The sequence below is a fragment of the Hemicordylus capensis genome, chromosome 2 (assembly GCF_027244095.1).
Source record: "Hemicordylus capensis ecotype Gifberg chromosome 2, rHemCap1.1.pri, whole genome shotgun sequence".
In the NCBI taxonomy this organism is placed as follows: Eukaryota; Metazoa; Chordata; class Lepidosauria; order Squamata; family Cordylidae; genus Hemicordylus; species Hemicordylus capensis.
The window spans coordinates 62,165,215-62,189,678 of NC_069658.1; positions in this window are offsets into that span (position 1 = coordinate 62,165,215).

Below are 24,464 nucleotides of genomic sequence, written 5' to 3' on the forward strand. Positions count from 1 at the left end.
GCCCCCTTTTGAAGGTAAAGGCTTTCCCAGTGCTTGGAGCTGGCCGCTGCAGATCTCTGTAATAGCTTTCAGTGCATTAATGTTTTATAGGATCTGAGACGGAGCTGTAAGAACACACACTGCCAAGGGAGCTCTTTCTTAACGTATTAATAAAGCTGGATCTTTAAAAATAACATTCGTGTCCCCCCCCCCACTCCCGTTTTCCACTCTCTCCCTCGTCTTCCGAACACATCCAGGATGAGGAAGGATTTTCAATTGGAGGAGTCACTAGCAATGTTTTTTCTGTTAATTTGCTGTCTACACTCTCCTCCCCCCCCTTTTTTTTTGTTGCATTAACAAGATCCTTCAGTCCAACCCGCTTGGGTTTTTTTTAAATATTCTAGACGCAGTAGATCCGAGAGAGAGTGAGAGAGTGTGTGTTTCTATATGGTGGGTACATAGCAGCATAATCATCACTGCCAGCAGTCAGAGTCAATGCACTAGTCAGTTTCAGTGGGCAAACTGGAGGACACGCACCTTGGCTCTTGCTCCCCTGCTTGCTTTCTGGACGATCTAGCTTGGGGGGACTGCCAAGACCGGAGGTGCCCCCTGGTTGCCTAGAGTGAATGAGAGAGAAAGAGGGGTGAGGTTATTGCAGGCCTCTGTAGCCAGGCAGTCCTTGAACGTTCAGGGAGGCCTTCGTGGGGTGCTCCAGAGAACCTGCGTGAGTGGAGTGGGTGGGGGGAGTTCTTCTCCGATCAGATGTAAATGAATTCATCTCAGTGTTATTCCTCCTGATGAAACCAGAGTGACATTTATCAGGTCATCCACGTTTCCTCCATTCCAACCCTCTGCCTCATTTCATTTCAGCGTTATGGATGATAATACTAAGAAGGAATCCTTTAAAATAAACACACACAGAGAGAGGTCTAGATAGCGGGTGAGAAAGAACATGGAGTTTCCTCGGAGGGGTCTCCGCGTTTCAGCGTACTGACGGCCGCAGTAGCTAAGATCTGACGGGGCCTTGTGGGTTTGGAAAGGGCCTTCAGCAGGTGATGTTTGCTGGCTGTCTCGGATTGTTTGGCCAAAACGAAACCAACCGTAACCAACATAGGCTCCTAGGAACTACCTGATCAGGTGCAGAAGGAAAGGGATGTGAAGCCCCCCCTAAACTGACGGTGTCTTTAATAACTTTTGATTAAATAGAATATTACACACAGAGAGAGATTTTTATGGCGTTCTTTCCATTAGACACACCTCCCAGGAGTGCATTGCCCGACTAAAGAACTTGCTAGTATCTCCAGTGGTGTCTGGATTGCGCTCTTGTGTGTGAGCCTGAGATGCTGCTCCATTCCCATGGAGGTGTTTGCTCCTCTTCGTTAGAGTAACAGGGCCTGTTCTTTAAATTTGCCACCTAACATCCTCCGGGTCTGGGAGGCACCTTTCACCTCCTCCGAAACCGTCAGGCCTCATCCTTCCAAAGCCCAATGAAGCTTTTTGCAGAGGCAAGCCAGAATGGGCATCTGGAGATGGTTCTGGAAAGTGGGAAACCCTACAAAAAAACCACGCTAATTGTTGTGGTTGAAAAACACGCCTGTGTACCACCAAAATCAAACGCCCTTTGCCATGTGGACTCCCAGACCTGCCTGTGTAGGTCTTCCGTTGCATTCAATGATCTTACACCACAGAAATCGATAAATCTTGATGCCAACGGATTTAGTAACCGCTAAAGTTGAAGGGACTTTGCTCCGCATTGTGCTTAGACAGCGGCCTAAAACTAAATATTCCGAATTGTGTCTCTTTGAAACGGCTCTCAGAGAAGCGAGGACAGTGATGCTATCCCAATCCAAAGCACTTTAGAGGAACGTTCTTTCCAGTCAAATCGTCAGTTGAGCTTGGATTTCTGTGGAAGGTGTTTAGGATTCGAGATACGAATTCCTTTAATCTTGCATCGGTTCAGTTGTGGATGGGGCAGTAGTGATTTTAGGGAGAGAGCAGCAGCGTTTTTAAGAGGAACGTTTCTTACGCCTCCAGGGGTTAGTGAGATGACAGCTCTGCCGTAGGTGTCACCTGCCAACGAGTAAGAGATATCATCCGTTTACAAGAGCCTGGTAGTCGAATTAGGTATGGTTCCGAATTAGGTGGGTTGTTTTTTTAAAAAAGGAAAGAAAAAGAAGGAAAGAAATCCACGTGGAGTGGCAGTTTAACGTCATGGAAAATGGAGGAGGGAGGGAGAGACTAGTACTAATGAGTTTCAGAGGCAGAATCGCCTGCGTGTAAAAAAAAAAAATTCTCGCAGAGAGAAACAAATAATATGGTAAGAACCTTTCGAGAAAGCTTGAAGGTGTGGGCCATCCAAGAGAAACGGCAACCTGGCTTAATTCGATTTTATTCTAAACGTCAGGCGGAAATGGGTCTGAATGCTTTAATCCGAAATCACTCCTTTTGGTACAGATCTCTCTCTTTTAATATGTACAACTGTGTCATGTGAAAGTCAAAGTGCTCCTCTTTTCCCTTTCCCTTTCATTTCCCTTTCACTGGCAAAACGTTCAGGAAGAGCATGAGAACTTTAATTTCTTTGAAGTGTTTGGGAAGTGTAGATTCAGTCTGCTTTTGGAAATGGGAGGTGGGGGTGAAAAAGAAGGCTCCCCCCACCTCCGGCAAGGAACTACGGGGCAGGAGATATCAGCCCCTTGCCCACCTCCTGGATCCGGAATGACCATCAGGCAGACCTCCAGCCATACCCCCTGCCAAAACCAGGGCGGCAGCTTGGGGCATATTGACTTGGAAGTAAGTTCCCCTGTGGTTTGGGATTGGGGCCTCACACTAGGCAACGATAACCAGCCGTTCTGTTGTCTGGACGTCTAGACAAACCAAAACCAAAACCAAAACCAAACCCACCCCTCGCTTTCCCTCAATCTCCAATTGTGTCTGACCGCTGCTTTTTCTAGTGTAACGGGAACTTATTTCATCTTCTTAAAAATACTGGGAAATATTCTCTGTCTTCTCCTCTGCGATGATTGGTGTAACCAGCCTTGCTGGCGACAATTTGGGGATGGCTTCTGTTTTTAAAAAATTCTATGTGTTCTAGGAATTAAAACGTGGACTGGACTTCTCTTTTCTAATGGGTTTCCAGGGCGAAAAGCGAGCGGCCCCGTCCTCAGGCGGCACATGCCAAGTAGCTGCACCTTTCAGAACCTGCCGGGGGTTTTCTAGGCAATTGGCGACTTGACGAGACCTCCCCACGGGAGGGGGGAAGCGGGGGGTGGGATCACAAGAGGAGACCAATAAAAGTCTTGTTTCAAGGGCTGGCTCTGGATCCCGCCGTTCCCCAGCTCTTTGACTTGGGCAGCCAAAAGAGTTTTCTTCCTAAATGAGTTAAAGAGCCATTTACCTCTGTCGCGTTCTATTCATCAAGCCGCAAGTCCAGAGTCTCGAACATGGAACTATTTGTTTGCTTATACAACCAGCTGGGCGCAATTTCACGTCTGAGATATCTATCTGAAAGCGCCTCTCATTTATTATCCTTACTTGTCAGCGAATCCATTTTCAAAGTCCCTTTAAAAAAAAAAAAACCTTTTAAGAATCGGGACTTAAATATTCTCCTTAACCCCTCCCCCACCCTCAAATCATTCTCCTCTTTCTCCCTCCCCATCACAAACAGCTGGAAAGTCAGGAGAAATGTGCACAGAAGCTGTAAGGAAGCAAGGTGACTCTGCAGACGGCCTCTCTGCTGCTGTCTCGCCTCCCCTCCCCAGCTCCACTTTGATGCTTCGAAGTTCTCTAAAGCATCCAAATCAGGATGGCAGAAGGATTCATTTTTCTGCTGATCAACAGCCCTCTCCTCAGTAGGTTTACTCAGGAGTAAGTCCAGCGGTACTCCAGAGCCCAAACTTCCTAATAAGTCTACCATCCTGAGGATATTTACTTGGATGCAAGCCTATTGAGCTCAGTGGGGCTTACTAGAGGGGCAAATATGCAGGCTGCATTCGTGTTCGGCATGGCAGTCGTCTGAACTGCAGGAGCAGAGCTCGATGGGCTGAGATCCAAGCGCTTCACAGAGCCACGAACTGGTCTTACAGAATAGGGAAAGGCAGCTGCTGCTAAATTTGCGTGTTTTGCGTATTTGTGTGCCTTCATTCCTCGCATGTGAGGTGCAGCCACCTGTGGGGGGCGGGGAAGGGGGATGCAAGGAGGATAAGGTCCCCTGACCTTATTACCTGGGATCTCCTCCATCCGTTTCTTGATGCTGGAATAATTGGGTATTGGGTCAAGTTTCTAAGCCTGATGAAAATACAATAGTAAGACCCGAATCTAAAAAACAAACAACTCACTATTAATTATTGTTTTATTTTCAATCTTTATATCCACCTTTCCCCTCCATTCTGGAGGTATTAAAGACGGCTAACATAACACGGTGAAAAGAGTATAAACATACAAGGACGAAACCCTGCAGCACGAACCGACGCACGATTCCTCCCCATTTAATTCAATGGGTCTTTCATCCCAGTGCATAGGCCTGCAGAACAGACGTACCTTTTCACAACCGTGTGTGTGTGTGGGGGGGGTGTATTTCATGTGGAGGAGATGGGAGGTCTCTCCCCCCTCCACCACGTGGTTTCCATTAGAAACACAAAGCCATAACACGGAAAGGAGCAAATCGGTTTATAAATATAATTGCTAGGAAAGAAAGCAATTAACAGAGAGGACAGTGGGAAATTGGATCTCCTCCTCCCCCCTCCTTTCCTCCCATTTTGAAAAATAAGGATAGCGTTGAGCAGCCTTTGAAAGCAGCCCAGCTAAGGCTGACAAGCGAATCCCTGCTAGTAACAGCAATCATGGATGTATAATTGTGTATATACGTCTACTTGGCTGCAGAGTCCTCTATCAAGCTTAAAACCTTGGATCCCCTTCAAAACGACAGAGGCTAAAAACCAGCCATGGTCTTTTTCCTCCCCCACCTCCCCCCACCCCCTTTTTAAGAGGAGAAGGGAAAGCACGTGAAGGGCCGAGAGAACTACTTCAAGGCTGAAGGCAGAGTCAACTAGCTGCTGGGAGGTATCCTTGTGTGTTGATTTAGGAAGACATGTGCTGTATATAACGTTTAAGGCCGATAATATCATTGCTCGGACAGATAAATAAAGCATTGGCCAAACCGTGGGGTCAGGTATCGATTCCACTGCTTGCAGAGGGCGGCGAGAGAGAGAGGGGGGGGGGAGCAGAAATACCTTGGAAAGGATTAAAATAAAACACTGTAATGTGTAAGAGTCAGAGCCACGGCGCAGTTCTCCTGAAGGCGCTCTGAGATTCCCGTGGATCCAGCCTCACTGATCTGATGCCCCCCCGCCCCCCCAAAGACACGTTCACAGGCCGATTCACAAGCTCTCCCAGTGACGCCCTTGAATCCCAGCCGTTTTCATCCCCGGCTGACGGAATGAAACTCAGCCGGCTTGTATACGACCCTTTCCAGTTAACTAGGTTGGAGGAGCTCGCCCTTTGGGAGCTCGTCGGGTTCACGGGAGAACAGCTACACCCGTGTGTGTAGAGAAAGAAAACCCGTGTGCTTGGGTGTGTTTGTCAAATGCGGCTGTTGAAGGGATTGTGTGTAGGTGTGATACAGGGGCCTGGATTTGGATTTTGGTCAATATGTATGCGTCCAAAGCAAGCAGAGAGACTGGCTGTGCATTTCAGGTGTGTGTGTGTGTGTGTGTGTGTGTGTGTGTGTGTGTGTGTGTGTGAGAGAGAGAGAGAGAGAGAGAGAGAGAGAGAGAGAGAGAGAGAGAGATGCAGCGTCTGTGTCAGAGATCTGCAGTTTCCAGTCCCCAGTCTCTGCAATGGCTGATTAGCATTCCTTGCCTGCCCCTAGACCTGCGCTGACAACTAACAGAGATATCCAGCTCACCACTAGGCCTCCCCTCCTTTTGTCTTCCGCTGTCTCGAAGAGAACCAGCTTTCTCCGTCGGCAGGCCCTGAACACTGAGCCGCCCCCTTATCCAGCCCCGGCCGTCGATTCAATCCCGTCCAGCCAAATCTCCTCTCCCACCAGCACCTCCGCCTTCGTCCTTCGCCAACGTTTTTCTCCTTCCCGGCCGGTGCATACTTTCCCGAGCTGCTCCAAGTGCGGGCCAGCGCCAGAGAAGCGAACTTGCTGCTTCTTTGCAGACAGACACGCAGCCCGGCGATCTTCCTAGGAGTGATGTTTGGGAACTTCTGAGCGGGTCCTGATGACTTTTGCTACAGGATAAAAAACTGGCCTAGCGAGAGAAGGGGTGGCGTGGGGGGAGACGGAGTCCCTGATGTTTTATTATGGTCTCTTTTTCTCTCCCTTCTCTATTGAAGCAGGTCCATCTCTCCCCCCACTTTGAAACAGTTTATAAAGAGCTAACAAAGGGGCTGGGTGATGCGGAGAAGATGTGGCTTGAATCCGGGGCCCAGCCGGAGCTTCTGCTCCAACTTTCCCCTTTGGATTGCCATGCCTTTTCTAAATTTGCTGAGCTTCACAAAGGATGGAGGTGCCCAGAGCCTCGCAAAGGCTCTCACACACCCCCAAAGCCTCACACTGGTCACTCTCTCCGAGCAGCAAAGCCTACAAATTAGCCCCTGTTGACAGATGTTTGTCACTTAGTAACTTCTCTCCCGGCTCCCCCTCCCCTCCTTTCTCCTCTCCTCTCCCCCTAAGCCCTTCTTTGGGGGCTCGCTTTGTTGTGTGTAAAATATGCAGGCCTCTCAGGAATGCCAGTCACGAGTCCAAACTTTGTGTCCAACCTCCCTCGTGAAATGACCCTTTTATAGGGCTCCCGATATGTCTCAATCTGCACTTCACTCAAAGGCCGGGCTTCTTAGGGCGCCGCCGCTCCCCGCTCCAAAAGGACGCCGCAGAAACGCGCAGCCACCTCCAGAGGAGGGGAGACGCTGCCCACCGCCGCCAAGGGCTTCTGGGGATGAAATCGAGCTGCTATCATGCAGGCAAGCAGGCAGCCAACCACCCACCAAAGGAGGAGAGGGCATGCAGCCTGGAAAGGGGGGGGGGCAGAAAGAGAGAGATGGAGGGGGGGCGAGTGCTGTTGCTCTTCTGATCGCCCTTGGCCTGTGTCGACCTCCTTGTGGCCAAGGCTGTGTGACTTGGGGAGACAGAGCCTGAGCAAATGAAGAGAAGAAGGAAGTTGCCAAGCGCCTCCTCGGCCCGACAAGTAAGTGCCTGCTGGGCTGCTGGCTAGGTGTGGCTGGGAGCTGCTGGACTGCAACTAGAAGCAGAAGAGAAATTCAGCCAGCGGGGAGGGCACGGTGCCCTGCAGGGTGGTGCTGGCGAAGTGGGAAAGCGAATCCAACACCAGGGAGACTCCTGGCAGAAATGTGGGGCCAGGCAAGATGGGAGGGAGAGGGGAGGGAGATGGGATGGCAGGGTTGATGACTGGCAGCCTCCTGTCAAAGGGGGGGGGGCGTGATCTGTGACAGGGTCAGTGCCACGCAGTAGGGTGTGTTTGGCTTTGCTGCGTATCTAGAGACGGAGTCTGCAGGTGGTTGTTGGGACAAGACAGGCTCCAGGAGAAGGATAGAAATCCCAGCTCAGACTGGTGATGGCGAGGGAGGGGAGACAGATCAGCAAAATGAGAATTTCTGGGAGAAGGGGCTGGCGAGTGGGGGGCGGGAGGCTGCAGTTCTCAGCTGAACTTCCCAACTGTTGAGAAGCAGCCCAGACGCCCCCTCGCCCCAACTCTTCACCTCGCGCTCTCTCCCAGTTCCTCTCCTGCGCGGTGAGCAATGACGTCAGCCACCCGCCTGCCTATCCCCTTCTGCGGCTGAGGAAAGAGGGCGGGGCTTCTGGCGCGCTCTCTCTCTCTGGTTTGGGACCAGTTCCCAGAAAGGAGGATGCGAAGCGGTGACTGGGATGTTCTGGCTGGCACCGGCGACACCTTGCTTTGCTCGCCGCTAGGTCTCCACAGTCCAGCATATGGGGAGCTCACGAGGCCCGGTGCGCTGCTAGAGAGCCGCGGATGCCTCCGTTCACTGCAATATACGCGCCGCTTCTGATACACGCCAGATGGTTGTGCTGCCACAGCCGGCGAGATCTCGCATTGAAAAAGGGGGAAGAGACAACCACTCCTAATAAAAATTTGTGCCAACCATTCCAAACCAGCTTGTTTAGTGGCCTATGTTTTTAATGTGCATCATTTATCTTCATAGATCTATATTTAAATAAAGGATTAAGGGGGGGGGGGACATACACACACAATGTTGAGGAAGGCAGGTACCTTCATCTTCCAACCCACCCACCCACTCTCTTTTAGCTACCCCCACACCATGGGAGAGATGTGTCATACATAAAATCTGCATGTCTTTCTAGGATATGGATGCCATCCTGACCTTTTCAAATCACAGGGAATTTGGGGCGGGGGGTGAGGGACGGGGAAGAGATTAACTTCAGCAGCAGACACACTGACGACTCTTTTACCCATTGATTCCTTGCAACAAATAAATAAATAAATAAATAAACCCCCCCCCCCCGCATTCCAATGGAATTTCCTGCTAAGTCAGGATCAGCGCCTAATAAGCAGAAGCGCAGGCGTCTGCATAATCCAGGCATGTTTATTCATTCTATTTGATCAATCATTGCGTGTCTGTTTATTAAACTTCCACCGATTTTACGTTTGGTTTTTCCTGATAGCAAACATTACAGAACGATAAATATTGCATACAGTTAATTGTTATGCCAGGAAAGCTCCGCGGTGCTGGCTTTTTTCTTTCTTTTTTTTTTTTTCCTTTCTTTTTTTAAAGCCCTCCCATGTATGCTGGTCCCCATGTAACTCAGTGCAAACAAGAACCTTTCTCAAACATATTAGTTAATGGGGCGAAAAGAGGGAGAAGGGAGGAGGGAGAGCGAAAACTATGGGAATTCTTACACTTGATCACTTAGAAGGAAAGGGAGGATGGCTGGGTAGAGCAGTGGGGAAGGCATCCATTCCTAGCTGCTCAAGACGATACTCTGAAATAAAGCATTTCTTGTCCAGCTAGAGTCCCGAGGTTTTTTAAAAGATAAAAATTAAGGGGGTGATGCCCGATCAGGGTTGTTTCGGAGTGTGGGTGTTGTGGGGAGGGGAGGCTGAGTAAGCAATCATTATTTTAAATTTATTTTAAAACCTATTTCCATAGCCCATACACCCCATTTAGCCAGGCCCCAGAAAGGCTCTCTGTGCCTTGAAAAATATCAGTAGGCCATTTTCCTTGTCTGCAGGTGTGTGAGTTCTCCACGCACAAAACGCGGTGCAACCCGCCGTCCCCCTGTTTTTATAGCAACTCTCTAATTTATTTTGATTTTTTTTTTTTTTTTGGTTGCGGCTGGTGGTGCAGCAAAAATCCCAGATGTTTGTTTTATGGTTGGAACCCCGGGCCCCGCGCGGGTGCTCCGAAGCCTCCCCGGCTCCTGGGCTACTAGTCTTTGAGCAAAGAACAGGGACGTCGCCTTGGCTTCTTTCCAGCAGAGTTGGTCATAAAACAAGATGTGGGGGAGAGGAGGGGGGGGAAATTAACATCTGCTTTTCTCAACTCAGATATGTCAAGGAGCTTTTTTATTATGATGATCATGAATGCTTTCCTCATTTGAAAAAGAAATATGTAGAGATAAACTGCCATCCACATGTACAGCATATTTATAATGGTGTTAGGATTTAAAGGTAGCTATTCATTGCATAAGCCATTTAGAACTGACGTTTTAAAAGCTGCTTAACCTCAGACATCCTTGAATCTTTGCGAAGGATTCCAAACGATATTATTTAAAGAGGAATTTGCTGTAATTTAATTGCATATCAAGGCGGAACGATGCGAGAGCCTTGCACCTTCTGCTGTGTTTAATAGCATTTTAACGGGCATTTTATAAGCCCACTTGCTAGGCTCGCCTCGGTTCCCCTTTCGAAAGGACCACTAGAAAGAGGGATCCGAGTTCGTGGTTCACCAGTTGGGAGTGAAGCACCCAACTGGATGTGAGCCCACAGCCTTACCCTCTTCGTGGACGGAATGATAACTGGGTTTATTAACGGCTATTTTATTTACTATTACTGCCAAAAAGGGGAAAAAAATAAAATGTCAGATTATTTGGGTGAGTCAACTGTGGAGTGTTCACCCCTCCCTCTCAGACTCCAGCTTCCCCACCACCAACCCTTTCCTTCTGCCTATCCAAGATTCTGGGGTCTTCAGTTCAGACAGATTTCCTGATCCTGAGGGAATCTGGAAACACCCACCCGAAACCATTTGTTCACCCTGGCTGGAATCCCTGAGCCGAGTCAAAGGTGTCTAGGACTGGGCTGGAAATCCGCTGGAATCCAATGGTTGAGGCTTAAATGGAGGCGGGATGGTGCAGAGTCTTTCAGGCTTTCACCAGAGCGCCCAAGAGAGTGCAAAGGCCGACAAAAGTGCCCCCGGTTTTCTCGTGGGAATGTGAGTCTCGCAGGAGCACCGCCTCAAGAAGCAGATCCACTCGGCCCCTATTTCTCGCCAAGACAGAGATAACGTGGGACACCTCGCGATGGCCAGCAGGGCTATGGGCGGGATGCGCTACTTGCCACGTGCATTCCAGAGACCGGGTGTCATTACCTAGCTAGCCCTCGCAGGCCACAGACCCTTACACAATGACTGGTACACAAGGCGGCTCCTGCAGAGCAACGAGTGCGACTTCCTTGTGAGTAATCGGGCAGCTGCAGCGACCCTTCCTTTATTAACCAGGGTCTCTTGTGGAATGGTTGCTCCATCTTTCAACAGGCTCTTGCCCAGTCATTTCCTTGCCTAGACCTTTCCTAGACATGCGGAGCTGGTTCGATCCGGCTTCCAGTCCAGACCAAAACTCACCCTGAGTGACCAGCAGCCAAGCCGCAGTGAAAAGCAATCCAAGCCCTCCCGACAGAAGCTGGTTTCATCCCTATTGCAATGGGGCGTTTTCAACAGCTGAGGTTGAATGTGGCTGTTGTTTTAATTTCCCTCTGTCAAAAATTGCAGTATCAAATCCACGTGGCCCAGAATATGTATCTGATTTTAAAAGGTCTCCTTTCCTTTCCTAATCCGCCACTAACCACACGCCTACATGCGTGAGGCATTCCAGCTTCAAGGGCTTTGGGGATGTACGTTGTGTAAAAGGCCCAAAGAAAAAACAACTTTGCTCCCATTCTGCCGCCGGGGCATAGCTCTTGAAGGAGGTCGTGTGTGCGTGTGTGGAGCAGACCTTCACCCATGCCCACCAGGCCGGACTGAGAGCGCGTCCGTGCCTAGTTGTGGGGTGGTGCAGGTGGGCCTACTCCCGCTTTGGCAAAGGGCAGCGCCTGATCATCCGGCAAAAGTTAATGAGCTTTGCTAGATCTTCCGAGACAGTTGGATAGAGATCTTGAGAGAGGCAAATGGGGGAGGGATGGAGGGAGAAAGGCTGTCCGCCTGTGAGGGCAGAGGAGAAGGGTGAAAGAAATGGCCCTTAGTTCTCTGAGTGACACGGCCCTATTCAAAGGGCAACCAAAAAGAAATGCTCCTGATATGAATAGGGGGATGTTCAGGGGCTTGGCCCTTTCTCTCCCCCCGCCCAACTTCAGTTTAGGTAGAATCCTGGGTGTATTTTTAAATACCCGGGGAGAGAGAGAGAGAGAGAAATTAAAAGAAAGCAAAGCAGAAAGCAAAAAAAGCACGGGCAAGAGAAAGAGAGAGGAAGGAAGGAAATTCTGAGCTGGTGACAGAACGCTCCAACTACCTTAAGTGACATGAAGTAAATTCGAACCCTTTGGCCATTCTGGACAACAAGTTGGTAAGGTCTGGGGGCGGGGTGGGGTAGCGTTTGGAGCCAGGGGGGTCTTTCTTGAAAGATGGTGTTTTTCATGGGAGAAAAGAAAGAGAACATATTTCAAAGCACTCCGCAGACTGCTGATGATAACCCGCCGTAACATCTTCACTTCTGCTTTACAGAGGAAGAGTGTCCTCATTTGGTGATTTCTAAAGTGATTATTAGACGCCTCTGTCTGTGAGAAATCAGGGTTGGGGGAGGGAGCGGGGTATTCCAGAAGACATTCACGCACGCACACTGCCTAACCCTGCGTGCTTCTGGACTCGCCCTTCACTAATGCTCCTCTAATGCCCTCCCCCCATAGCACATTGCTTCAAGAGACCCTCCAGGATGCTTAAAAAAATAATAATCCTCTTTTCAAATATTTCTCAAACATCGCTGACCACTGTCGGTCTATCTCCCTCCCTCCTTTTTTCATCCACCGCACCTCACTCCAGAGTGACTCAGTACCTTCTTCCCTGATAAGATGTAAGAAGTTTGTTTTCAAGAGTTGTGAAATGAAGAACATAGACAATATATCAGTGAAAAGAAGAATGTGGCCTTTTAATGGGAACAAAAGACAAGTAACACTAAGGCGAAGCATGCCGTAAAAACTGCTTCAAAGTGCAGCCCACTCCCCTGAGATCAACCCGCCTGTCGCCTGGGGAATGGGGATTTTAGTGAGCGGAAGTAAGGTAGCGTGCTAGGGAGAACGTTGGAATAATAATAATAATAATAATAATAATAATAATAATTATTATTATTATTATTATTATTATTATTATTATTAATCTCCTTTACAATTGATCAGCTTCAAAAGAACTTATGCCAATAGCATCAGATGTCCTAGCAGATGAAAGCAGAATCCGTCCCTCTTGACAACAATTACTTGGACATTTTAATTTGTGAAATATCTCGATTCTTTTGCTCTTGATCCCTTAGTCCTCTTTCAAAAGCACAAATCCTGCGGGGCGGTGAAATTTCTTCGGGCTGTGTCCCCCACCCCACTCCAGCACCTTTTTATTTTTTATGTTTATTTTCCTAATGAGTCGCATCGCAGAGGGTTCAACCCAACACACACACGCACAGGCACACTCCTCCTCCAGCTTCACAAACCAGGTAACAAGAGCAATAAATTCAAGCGGGGGCGGGGGGGAATAAGACAGATTTCCTTATCGATGTGTAACAAAGTTAAAGGACATTGTTTTGTCAGACAAGCGCTAAGCAGAAAATAAATCTCAGGGTCTGGGGAAACAAAACGGAATGATGTTGGCGTGTGTGTAAATTTACTTTTAAACGCAATAAATCAATGTTCATTTAAACAGCCGGGGAACCCCATCGTGGAGCAGGTTTCATGGCTAAGAAAATCCGGATGATGACAGGCTATGTGGAAGGAGCCACCCAAAGAGATCAGCCTCACCCCACTCCCGCCCCACGTAGACACAGAGTCTATTTCTCAGGTTTCCCCCCGTGAACTTCCACTGGGGAGAGCCCTAAACAGACAAGACCTGTGTCCCATGGTCAGCAGCCTCCCACACTCCCTCCCACTGATTCCACAAAACAGAAAGCTAAAAGCCCACGAGGATGGAGGAAGGGGAGGATGCCAGTTTCTCAAACAGTGAGTTAGGGGCTAACCAGATTGGAGTCCCTGCAACAAATCCGCGTGGTTATAGCGGAGATATGAGGTGCCAGGGTGCGTTCAGTACGATGCTACCTCCACGACTTTTTGTGCGTTCAATACGATGCCACTTCTACGATTTTTTAATTGCCTGGGATCACAATTCCGGCGTGATTTTTAGATCGAGAAATACTGGAACAAGGCATAGACATTAGGCTCGTCCCAGGCAGTTCTTCAAAAAGCCTCCAAACAATATTGCAAGAGCCACGCTTGTCATTTTGGCTTCTCGGAGTCTCATGGAAACTCTGTAGCCAGCATTCCCGAGCAGGTGGCAATAAGGAGTTCTTAATGCAAAAGTGTGCGCGGTTTGTTTTAGTCGCTTCTTTCCAAACATAGGTACCATTCTTCCGAGGAAGCCTTTCATAATGATGAATCTTGATTAAGAAACCTTCAGCGCGCTTGCAGAAGGGCGACACCCCCCCATACACACCCAGAACGCCCCCCAACCAAATCTTTTAGTGTCTTTGTTTAATTTTGCAGAACTAATGTAAACATGGCTTGCAAACACGCAGGGGTGGTTTATTTGGTTTAATTTCACCCCCTCCCCATTTTTTTTGGCCTGGTGTCCTTAAAGTTATAAGAACAAAGGATTACCCAAATCAAATAGCAAAGAAGAGGAAGACTGAATATACTAAGCCTTTTGTTTTGCAGTCTTTTGAAGGGCAAAAAATACATATTGAAGGGGATTGTTTTCCTTGGGCGACAAAGCCATCCCAAATTCGTGTGTGTGTGTTTGCATATGGCATTGTTCCTATTTAATGTCGCGTTTATATTCCTGTATTTCATGGTATAAGCAAATCGTTTTGGCTATTGAGGTGGGGGATCGAAAGCAATAGTTAAGGGACTTGATGCCTCATGTCTTTCTTATAAATGCCCGAGATGACTTCTCTGCCTCTCCTTCCTTAAAGATGGTAGCTGAAGTTAATGAGGACTGAAGCTTATTAAATGCCAGCCAGGTGCTTGTATCTCGGTGTATAAATACTAGCGACTGGACACGGACGGACTTCATTAAGGAACGACTGAGCAGTCTAATAAGCAGAGGTGTAGTGAAGGAGAACAGAGCTCCTTCTTCAGAAACAGATAGGATAGGGCAAAGCCCTCTGAACCCTTAACTGGGTGTGGATTGCCTGCTGCAGGTGCGTGGGTGGCGGCGGGGAGGGAGCCTTCTGTCCAGGTGAAAATGGCGAGGCAGTGAAAGTTTCCTTCTTTCTCTCCCGGTCTCTCTCTCTTTCTGCCCAAAAGGGCCTCCCTAATTCCTCGCCTTTGATTCCCGATTTGTTTGCTAGATGGCGCTGTGTCTTTCAAGACACTCCGACTGAGAACTAATGCTGCCCTTTCAAGCACCTTCCCCCCAAGAAATCAGATTCCCCCTCCTCTGTCTCTCTGTGCTGAGAATCGCATTTTAGTCCCAGCTCAAAAGTGCTAATAACATAATATGAAGACTAAAACAGACCCTAGAAACATCCCGATTGAAATAAAAAGCAGCCCAGAAGTAAACTGTGAACCATGGTGTCGCTTTACTCTGCCAATTCATGTTGTAATCATGTTGTAATCTACTTAATGAATGTGTGTGTGTGTGTGTGTGTGTGTGTGTGTGTGTGTGCCTGAAACAAAATGTAACTAATTTGAGTTTGGAATATCCAATAAGAAAACAAAAACCAGGACTATATGATAGATGTTGGCAACAGTTGTAAGGCATCGTAAATACACTCGTGAAGTCTAGCTGTAGCAGAAATAGAAGTTGATCATGTTAAGTTAGCCTCCTTATCATTCTGTTATGAATGAATCAAAATAAGAGATCACCATAAATGCCATAAAATCAAATATACATCCTCTTTTTAATCTGTTCTAAATTTATGATGCCTTGGAGAGAAGCATAGTCTACTTCAGTATCTCCTACTTTCAAAATTTATTCGCAAGATTACCTTCTATGGCTTACATGATGAGGAAAATTACTCAAAGTAGTCCCATTGAAATTAAAAGGACAGGCTAGGCAATGTCTAATTAGGCAATGTCTATTTTCAATTTCAATGGGACTACTTTGAGTAATTTTCCTCATGTCAGCCATGGAAGGTAATCTTGCAACGCCTAACCTGTGGTTCTTTATTTCAGTGGGATTACTTTGAGTAATTTTCCTCATCGTGTCAGCATATGCTCTAAATGTATCCATTTCATTAAGTTAAGAAAACCGTTTTGGAGTTTAAAAGCCCTAGCTGTTTGTATTGATTATCTGATTAGGGATTCGCTATATGGAAACGTCTCTCACTAAAAAAAGACATCTGAAAGTTCTGTTGACAAGTACCAGATAGTACAATGCCTTTTAATTATTATAAATTTCAAGATGGATTATTAAAATTGGTACTGTGATCGTCCTTACTCTCTTAGAAAAAGTGTGCTGATAGTTCTTAAAACAACTGAGGTTGTATAATATGATGGTCATTTTTTCCGAATGGATTTGCTGCATTCTCCTCCTTGAGTCAGTCTCTCAAACATTTGCACCCCACACCCTTTTATTAGTAGCACAGAGGAATAATAAATTGGCTTGGTGTAACTGGTAGCGTTTGATACATTACATGGTTATTATTTCATTTTCTCCCCTTTATTCAGAGCCTTTGTAGGACTTCGAAGTGTTAGGCTGTAACTAGGAGGCGCTGAAAACCCAAGGCGGAAAATTTACAACTTGATCAGCTCCAAACCACACACACAAACACACACACACAAAATGTGCTACTGTTGCAAACAGATGTTCCGGATTAAGTTAAGCAACGGGTCTCGTTTTGCAAGGCTGAAAGCTGATAATGAAATCTTAAATGCTGTAGAAGGTAGCTCTTGTTGCGGCTCCAGTGGCACCAACATGAACTAATCCTTCTACCTTTCGGAGACATTTCCCCTCCTTCGCCTTGTTTGAGCTACTCTTGGCTGGAACGCTCCGCTCTGATTCGCTCCCTCCCCTTCCTTAAGCCATTCAGAGGGCGCAGGTATCTGTTTCAGCATTAGTGGGCAGATGGTATCTAAAGTGCAGTGCTTTAAAGCAGGTAAGCCTCTTCCCCTTCTTGTGGGCAGGTAGCATCGCCCAGCGAAAAGTGGCTGGGTGACTTGCTTGGTGTTAGGGTATATTTGAGATCCTTTCCTACTCCCCTGACTGCTGCTTAAGCAATAGCAAGGGCACTGGACAACCAGAGAGTTCACTATCAAGACCAGCATGACTTAGCAGTCATGCCTTACCTTAAGAGCAGATAGCCAAAGTGATTATTATAAATATGGGGGACTTGAGAGTAACTTTAGCTACTTCTTGAGTTTACCCACTCTTCTAAGGCTTACTCTTATTGGGGGGGGGGAATGAAGACATTTTGTCTTATAAGGAAGTAGAATCCGTGTGTGTGTGTGTCAAGGATTGTAGTGCAATGTGAGTGCGAGAGAGAGATAATATATGATATAATACATATGGCGTAGTCTTATGAAACCTTAAAAGCAGGTGTGAAATCTGCTGGGGAGTGAAATCAGACAGACAGACAACTAATTGAGATTTACTGATGCAAAGACCAAGGTAGAAAGTTGCATGTCAGTCCCATAATATTGCTTAAAATAGTCCTTAATAATATATAATATTATTCCCTAATATTGCTTAAAATGAATTGCTCTTGACAGTGTTCTATAGGAACTCCACTATTCTGGAGGAAACTTAATAAGGATTCTGCAGTTTTATCTAGAATATTACTGAGAACCTGCTTATTTGCTCCAGAAATCCCCAATATGCACTTCGGACATTAATGGGAGGCTATTCATTGGGAGGCTATTCACCCTGTTGAGGACTCTTTTTATATAACCAAGGTATACATGAAACACTTTTATTTGACTAGATAGTCCAGGTACTTTTTGACATTGACAAATGGCCAAAAGACAAGAAAAGTAATTTCAAAAGACTTTGAAGGGTTACTGGAGGTAAAAGGGGAAGAAAGCGGGGAATAATTTCTCGGCGCATGGCACCACTGAGAGAAAAAGAACATTAACACAAGGAAAACCACAATGGGGGAAATAATTGAAGAGAAAATAATTGAAAATACCATCATGTCGGACATCCAATCACCGGTGCCTTTCAAATATTTGCCTTGTTTTTCAAATCTGCAACATGTTGTAGATGACCTCTATTCAGAGTTATTTTTAAAATTATGACTCAAAAATACACTAGAGAAATTACAAACTGTCTATTCACGTTCCGAATGATCTGGTGGGGGGGCGGGGGGGGGGAGATAAATAAAATGTCCGGAAAGAAGAAGATTTCGTAGCAACTGAGTTTTGAAGGTTTAATGCAAAATTGACAACTTCTGGATCGAATTATTTGTGAGTCAGCTGGGCAAACGCTTTGGAAAAGTCCAATGAGTAAGGACCAAATATTTAATTTCAAAGCTGAGAGAGATCCTAACACAAACCCGTAGTCTTCCTAAATCTCAGTGTACAATCATCTAACTATAACTCGTCAAATTTGTTGTCTTCAACAAACTAAAACTGGTGTGGCGTTTCATTTTTCTTCTACTACTACTACTCCGTCTTTAATTCCAATTAAAGCCAAGTCTTAATTTTAGGCAACTAGATTCAGATGTTGCTGGTGTTTTCCTAACAAGAACCGGCCACTACAAAGTTTTAGAAACACCCCAAGGTATTCAGCCTTCTGAAGTTAGACATATGCAACAGGTTCTGGAACAAGAGCAAGTTGAATCCCTAAGTTATATGTTGGAGGTCAGGCTGCAAAAACGAAAACGCCCCCCTCCCTCCCTCTCCCCCTGCCCTGTTGGGTGAGTTGCAAATAATTTCGCCCTTTCCTTGTAGGTTTGGTGAGCTCAGGAGAAGATTAAACTGAGACTACCGATAACTCTTCCTATGAACCTGTCTCGTATAATGTGAGAAACGAGGGGAAAAAATGTTTATAGGAGGAGAGGGAAGGAACGAGCTTATTTAATCAATCTAAATAGGGATAATCGTCGTGAGAAAAGGAAAGAAGCGGCTTTCCTCGTGAACATGCCGGGAGACCCGCTACACAAAAACGAATAATTCGACTGTGATCTTGTAGCGAACCCTTTTCATCAGCAAAGTCTGGCCCCAAGAGTTAAGCTCACGGATGAAAGGAACCACGTTTTGAAAACGCCCCGAAATACAGAGCTAAGTCGCCATTTATCTGAGCTCAGATTCCGATAGGAAAGGCTATTGTAACAGCAGGTTTAGTGTAACTTTTTTTTTTTAAGCGAGGGACGCTTTGCTGACGCCCGAAAGCCACTCTACGGATTTAATATCTTAGAAGTTTGAGTGTTTCTGTGACTTTTCGGAGTTCTTGTTCAGATGGGGCTGGGGGCATTTTATCAGAAAGCCGGGAAATCTGTAACTATCCAAACAGCCGATTTTATAACTTTTGTAATTCGGGTTGATCGGAGAAACAAATGAAAGGGATCTGATAACAACCTCGAGAAAGGCTCGAGCGGAACGTTTTTAATGAGCAGTGTGAGCATCTTGTTGGATTTAAATAGCGATCACGTAAATAGCTTGACTTTACAAGTTGTACGGCTCCAGGTTGTTTGCTAAAATGACAGGGACGTGATCAAAGAGACGGGAAAGAGACATTATTATTTTTTCCCCTCCTTCTGCATCACCAGAATGCAAGGGGGAGGGGGAGGGGGAAGCCGGGACTTGGAGTCCCGACGATCGCAGCAGGTGGTGAGACTGGAAGGGAAAAGTGGTAGAGGTAAAGTTATGGGGCTGAGACACATCGGCTGACCGGCCGATCGTTTCGCACAGGGGAGTCTAAGAAGGGTAGAGAAAGAGGGGGAGGGCTGTCAAGTGAGTTGCTGTCAGACTCTTCAGCTTTAAGGTTGGACGGTGGCTCTGGGGTGCCTCTCCTGAGGCCGTAATTAACCAGCTGTCTGGGAGTGGGGTTGCTCCGAGTAGGCGCACATCAAAGAAGAAGAGACCATCTACATTGCAAGGGGCCAGGAGAACCCGGATCTCCTCGTAGAGCCTGAAAAGGCCAAGGCAGAGCTGACTTGGGGAAGATAAACTCATGACACCCACCCACACCCTAAAGGCAGAGAGATCAATTAAGAGGGTCTTAAACTAGGCAAAGCAAGAGAAGCGGAGAGTGGCCAAGAGTGGGCATGGCATTATAGTGATGGCGGCGGCGGGGGAGCGGGGGCGGGCGGGCGTGAGATCTGCTAGGTGGCAGAATGTGAAAACGAAGTCCTGTGCGGAAGAGAGGGCCGCTGGATCAGGCCGGGAGAGTGCATAGGGTGGGGCTCCGAAGAAGTAGAAAGGGAAGGCGTTTGGAACGCTTTCCTCCTGAAACACGTTCCTGGCTTCCAGTGGAATGCGAGGAACCATCTGCGGGGAGCCCAGCCGACTCCTCCGGCAACGAGGGCTCTTACAGGCGTCTCGGGAAGAGAGTTTGGGGGCCGAGAAAGAGCCGAGGACTAGGCGCTGTCCATGGTGCTACAGGGAGTGGAAGGAGCAGATCCAGCTTCGCTTCGCTTCTCCTAGCCGAGCCCTTCTGAATCTAGGCTGCCACAGCCTCAGTAGGTCTGTCAAATAGTCCCCCCCGCCCCGCAGACAAGTAGAAGTTGAGGGACTCTGGTACCCAGAGCTCGTCCTGGTTTTTCTGTGTTCTGAATCCTGAACACAGTTTGGGGGCGGGGAGGAAACACTCAAAGCATCACCTTCTGCTCTAATTGGGACAGGTGGACGAAAAGCTGAAGGGCTGAGTCGATACCGCTGCCTTTACTTACAGATATCCGTCTTTTCAACCTCACATTTTCACAGGAGGTTAAAAATGGAAACTTATAAGCTGCTCCTTATGCTAACAGAGACTGAAGGGAAAGAACGTCTAGAGAAAGTTATTCCGTGGTCTAAATCATGGTTTGGGGCATTCAAGTGTCCAGGTTGCATAGGTTTTATATTTTAAAGGATGTTTTCCCCTTTATAATGACTTTAGGCTGTGCAAATACACAAGCTGAAGGAAGGCTTGATCAACAATCAATGGAGAGGTTATTACTTCTCTTTCAATTATTCCTGTCCCTTTTTAGAAGCAAATGGTTGCTTTGATTCGTACCAAAGGAAGGGAAAGGTGTACAGAAGCTCAATCAAGGTTACTAATTAATAGAATATCATGCTTCTCCCTTAAAATTCATTTAAATTTCAAGGTTTGTGTTGCAAACTTTTAAGAGAAGAATTTAAACAACATTTAGGAAGAGGGAAGGTGAAATAATTAATTGAATACTATGTAAGGAAAACATCCAACTTTTAAATAACAGCACTTTTAAAGCTCTGGCAGAAAGGTTATATATGCGTAACTAATAGAATAGTATAGTGAGAAAGAGGATTCATAGACACATGCAGAAAAACTGGCGAAATTTTACTTGATATGATTATAGATAGGGAGGGTTCTTTTGCAAGATGTTTCTTAGCTTCACAGTTGTCTTAGCTATATGTAAATCCGAGGCAGAACTGGGGCGAAGGTAGGGCGTGAGGCTCTGGCTGGCTTCAGGGAATCTACTCAAAGAGTTTGCTAATGCAAAGTCATCTCCAGCCTTTTATCCTATGGGAAATCGAGATGATCTGACTAAAAATGGAAATGGGTGGCTCGAAGTTATTAGCCAAAGTTTCCCCAAATAGCAATTTGAAAGCAAAGGTTGGAAGACAGAAGTCAGGTGGAGTTGTTTATGTGGGTGGGAGAAGAGAGATTAGATGGAAAGGACCAAAGGAGCCAAGCGGGGCCTTCCCTTCGATCCTCCCCCCATCCAGGACTGTGTGGTTTGTCTCCGAGCTGCCGGTGTGTCTCTCCGGCAAGGAGTCCTCTTTACCTGACCCCAATAGACTCATCTAGGTCGACTGCAGGGAGCGGCGTTTAACTATTCCATTTGCCTTGCAAAAGCTCTGCCGTCAAGGTGAGCGACTTGCTCCGTTTCCCAAGGAAGTCTGGCCAGAGCTCTACGAGCCAGGTAACCCGATGCAGCCCGACTCATAGCAATCGATAGGCTTCTCCTTTCACTTGAGAGGATTTGCTTGTTTATTCCTTTTTTCTCCCCCCCCCACTCCCGCCCCCGCGCTTCTTTTGAAGTTTTCACTGCTCAGAAGAGTATCAGATCTTCCTCCAGCTGAGCTTGCCGGGATTCCTGGCGAAGGTGAAGAGGCGAGGCTTTATTTGATGCTCTGAAGGGGAAGAGGCGGCCGGGCCTTGCAGGGACTGGGGCTTCTCAGCTCTTCCCCCTCTATGGAGAAGCGCACCTGGCCAAGCCATCGCGGGGCCTCTGGCCGAGAGCCTTTTCTTCCCAAGTCCTCAGAGCTGCTCTCAGCTTCTGAGGGTTGAAACGGCCTTAACCAAAGATGGCAGGAGGGAAATGGCTGGGGGGGGGGAAGTGCAAGTGGCCGGGCTGGTGCTGAAATCATATTGGAGATGCCAGAGAACCGCATCGGCTCTCAGCCACCCTCTGAGCCTGAAGGCTGGTCAACTGCGGAGTCCAAACTCCGAATCCCGCAGCAGCAGCAGCAGAGACGGAGCTGGTAAAGCCCATTCAAACCCAACTGGGTTTCCTGTGCCAGACTCGGCGCCCCTCACACCGATTTCCGTTGCATCCAATGGAGGCGTTTCCCCTTCCCATTCGGAGTCAGCCCTCTTCTTCGGTTGTCCTGCTGGCTTGTGGTCAGCCTTAAAGCCCATTCTTCACGAACAATGCAGGTTGCTCCAATTCCAAATTCATAGTGCCTCCTAACTGGAGCATGAGATGATTGTGCGCTTGATGGACCAGAACAAATCCTGTTGTGGGGCGGCGGGGGGATCATTTGGGTCATCATTGCGTCCAATTTTAAAGACAATATAGATTAGATTATACATATACGCCCCCCTCAATCTCCCCCCACCCATGACTGGGGGATAGATGAAAGGAAAACAGTCTGAAAGCAAAGAGTTTGTATGGTGGAGATAGGAAACCAAGCAAAACTGTTCTTTGTCCAAGTGGTCACTATTTCCCATCTTGCTGCAAATTCGACTTACAGTATTTGGATCTGGCGAGCGAAATGCAGCGGAACTTCTTTTGGAAATCGACTTTGAAGTAACGGTCGAGGGTCTCTCGCCCCCCTCCTCGGCCCAGACCTACGTGTTAATCTCTAGTTTCCCCCTTCAAACAGAATTCAGTTACAAAGAGCTTGGAAAGATTTTGCATCTATTCAAGGGGCACCACGTCTTTTAATTTTCTGAGGAGTAAAAACTCCCCAAGAAACTTCATATAGCTTCTTAGGTTTTTGCTTAGCATACGTGATAAAACATTGATTGTCGCAGTTTGGTGACCCATGAAATTTGGGGGTTAGTTTTCTCTTCAGACCAGAGCATATAATTATGCAAATAAAGAGCTGTCACTGATCTGGTGAAATGCTCACAAACACACGCACTCCGAAACTGGAGAGAAAAGTGGGGTGGGGGGGGATGGTGTGTACGGTGGTGGTGGTGATGAGATTGCAAAGTTTGGGGGAGTTCACTTTTCAACTTTGGGAGACTAAATCAACCACTAACGTGGTCTCTCTACCTATCAGATCCGCACAGAAATAAGCCTCACGTACTTTAACAGGTTATTTTAACTTCAGCTGTAATCGAAAAATTGAGCAAAAGTATGTAGACTCTTCTTTTTCTATGACAATTTTCAATTGTGTTTGAGAATCAGTTCCTAAATAGAAAAAGACAAAAGGAAAAAACCAGAAAAGAGAAGAGAAGAATGTCTGCCCTTCTTTGGAGAAAGAAACATTCAAACACTCAACTTCAGCTGAGCAGGAATCCTTGTCAAATTCTTTATTAAAATGAAGATGCTGAGCTGAACGAACAACCTTGGGTATTATCATGGACACTTCTTTTCAATAGCCCCAGCAGACTTACATAAGAACATAAGAACAGCTCTGCTGGATCAGGCCCAAGGCCCATCTAGTCCAGCATCCTGTTTCACACAGTGGTCCACCAGATGCCGCTGGAAGCCACAGGCAGGAGTCGAGGGCATGCCCTCTCCTGCTGTTACTCCCCTGCAACTGGTACTCAGAGACTTCTTATTTAAAAGGACAGAGATAAGAGTCGGCCTCTCAGACTCAGTTGCCCAGCAGTAAAATGGGCACATTTAACAGTCTCACAAGGTTACTGGGAGGTTAACAAACACCATGTTGAAAAAACTGAAGAGCAAAAGTGGGGATGAGTAAGGCTACTATATGGCACTTTGGACCAATTTATTGGGTTGCGGAAGCAGAAGGTGACTTGACACTGACATGTTGTTAATTATTGGTGTTTATTGATGTTTGTTCAAAGAAAACCTTTAATAACAACAAACACGACTAAATCAAGAGCTTGTTCCCATAGAAATAAAGTCATAGAATCAGCAAGATTACTGTGTATGAGATCAACCAAGATTTTTCGAATGTTGCAAGCTTTGGCATTATACATCTCTTTATCAAGAAAAATTGGAGTTCCAAAGGCAGAATAAGATCATATATGTATTAACTTAAGCCAAAACAGAGATACCTGTACTTTGTGGTCTAAACTGAGTAAAAGGTACAGATCTGATTCCACATTTTTCTGCTTCCAATACTGATTTGTCCGATGAAGAGTTCTGTGTAATTAAATAACTTACATCATGTTTGAATTCCTGACTGGCCAACTAAAAATACATCATGTAATTTCTTTAATGTCCTCATTATTGGACACTAATAGTATTAAGTAAATTATTATTAACAATAATGCAAGAGATAAAGTGGGATTGCCTGTGATGGGGTTGTGTATGTGGTGGTGTTTTGCTCGGATTCCGGTGGTTGATTCTGTCCCAGTTTAAAGCGCGACAGATTTCCTCAAGCCCAGAAACATGCTTATAAGTCCTAAGAGCTGCTAAGGGATGAGTAACAGACGAAGAACCTCCTCCCCGTTATTCCTTTTTATATTGATGGAAGGGAGTGAAGTGGTCCAGTTTGCAGCGGAAGAAAGGTGCACCGGGGAGCGTGCACACAACC